Here is a 2,500-nt window from a genome sequence, read left to right on the forward strand (position 1 = left end):
TTAACGCGATGTATCTATGGAACGAATGCAATCAGGCTATTTCAAAAGGGATTCTGTTCCATCATATACATTTTTTCCAACGGCGTCTGACTGCTCTTTTGTTTTTGTTGGCATGGCTGGTTAAAAGGGTTTAGTTTTTATCTTAATTTGTATGAGATACCCATCAGGGTCGATAGGTACCGTGTCCGAACTGTAGTCAAGGTCGTTAAATATTCTGTGTGTATGTAATCTTGTTTCTGTTTCGCCGGTATTTCTTTTTATACTGGAGCACCATTACAGATTTTGAAGAAGAAAAAAAAACAAAAAACCAGACGGTGGACGTGACCATGAATTTCAAATTGACATTGCACGAAATATTCATATGTTACTATGTAAAGACAAGAAGACTCAAGTGTTCTAGTTGTATTCAATAGGATCGCAGCGGTTCCTGCAGTGATAGCCAGTAAAACAAATGAGAAGGTAGGAATGTGAATTTTCAATGAAGTTAATTATATTATTATATAAAAGGACTATCACTGCAGGAAACCGCTGCGATCCTATTGAATTCAACTAGAACCGCTGCGATCATATTGAATACAACTAGAACACTTCTTGTCTTTACATAGTAACATGTGTATGTGTATCTTAAAACGAAGAAAGATTATCAAAATTCGAAAAGAGAGACCGAGAAAAAAAAATTGCCTACAATGCCGTAAACAGCGACATTACACAGCTGTTTGCCGTTGACCAGGATTCGAACCTGGGTTGTCGCGGCCACAACGCGAAGTACTAACCACTATACGATCACGGGCTATGACTTGCAGACAGAATGTATGTGGCAAAAATTTGGGTATTTAAAATTAAGGCTGATTTTAACATGTTTAACACGTTGTCGGTATCTTTTTGGTCAAATCACTTTTCATACAAAATTTTAAACGCGATGTATCTATGGAACGAATGCAATCAGGCTATTCAAAAGGGATTCTGTTTCCATCTTTATACATTTTTCCAACGGCGTCTGACTGCTCTTTTGTTTTTTGTTGGCATGGCATGGTAAAAGGGTTTAGTTTTTATCTTAATTTGTATGAGATACCCATCAGGGTCGATAGGTACCGTGTCCGACTGTAGTCAAGGTCGTTAACATATTCTGTGTGTATGTATCTTGTTTCTGTTTCGCCGGTATTTCTTTTTATACTGGAGCACCATTACAGATTTTGAAGAAGAAAAAAAAACAAAAAACCAGGACGGTGACGTGACATGAATTTCAAATTGACATTGCACGAAATATTCATATGTTACTATGTAAAGACAAGAAGACTCAAGTGTTCTAGTTGTATTCAATAGGATCGCAGCGGTTCCTGCAGTGATAGCCAGTAAAACAAATGAGAAGGTAGGAATGTGAATTTTCAATGAAGTTAATTATATTATTATATAAAAGACTATCACTGCAGGAACCGCTGCGATCCTATTGAATTCAACTAGAACCGCTGCGATCATATTGAATACAACTAGGAACACTTCTTGTCTTTACATAAGTAACATGTGTATGTGTATCTTAAAACGAAGAAAGATTATCAAAATTCGAAAAGAGAGACCGAGAAAAAAAATTGCCTACAATGCCGTAACAGCGACATTACACAGCTGTTGCCGTGACCAGGATTCGAACCTGGGTTGTCGCGGCCACAACGCGAAGTACTAACCACTATACGATCACGGCTATGACTTGCAGACAGAATGTATGTGGCAAAAATTGGGTATTTAAAATTAAGGCTGATTTTAACATGTTTTAACACGTTGTCGGTATCTTTTTGGTCAAATCACTTTTCATACAAAATTTTTAACGCGATGTATCTATGGAACGAATGCAATCAGGCTATTCAAAAGGGATTCTGTTCCATCTTATACATTTTCCAACGGCGTCCTGACTGCTCTTTTGTTTTTTGTTGGCATGGCATGGTAAAAAGGGTTTAGTTTTTATCTTAATTTGTATGAGATACCCATCAGGGGTCGATAGGTACCGTGTCCGACTGTAGTCAAGGTCGTTAAATATTTCCTGTGTGTATGTATCTTGTTTCTGTTTTCGCCGGTATTTCTTTTTATACTGGAGCACCATTACAGATTTTGAAGAAGAAAAAAAAAACAAAAAACCAGACGGTGACGTGACATGAATTTCAATTGACATTGCACGAAATATTCATATGTTACTATGTAAAGACAAGAAGACTCAAGTGTTCCTAGGTTGTATTCAATAGGATCGCAGCGGTTCCTGCAGTGATAGCCAGTTAAAACAAATGAGAAGGTAGGAATGTGAATTTTCAATGAAGTTAATTATATTATTATATAAAAGGACTATCACTGCAGGAACCGCTGCGATCCTATTGAATTCAACTAGAACCGCTGCGATCATATTGAATACAACTAGAACCACTTCTTGTCCTTTTACATAGTAACATGTGTATTGTGTATCTTAAAACGAAGAAAGATTATCAAAATTCGAAAAGAGAGACCGAGAAAAAAAATT

At 36.8% G+C, this 2,500-nt stretch overlaps 1 non-coding gene across 1 annotated transcript; it reads right to left on the reverse strand.

The window, feature by feature from the left end:
* Window positions 1-1,624: 1,624 nt before the first annotated feature.
* Trnah-gug (transfer RNA histidin (anticodon GUG)) lies at window positions 1,625-1,696 on the reverse strand. Its single transcript has one exon. It is a non-coding gene; the product is annotated as a tRNA-His (tRNA).
* Between the last annotated feature and the right edge of the window lie 804 nt (window positions 1,697-2,500).

The sequence above is a fragment of the Mytilus trossulus genome, chromosome 8 (genome assembly GCF_036588685.1).
Source record: "Mytilus trossulus isolate FHL-02 chromosome 8, PNRI_Mtr1.1.1.hap1, whole genome shotgun sequence".
Taxonomy (NCBI): Eukaryota; Metazoa; Mollusca; class Bivalvia; order Mytilida; family Mytilidae; genus Mytilus; species Mytilus trossulus.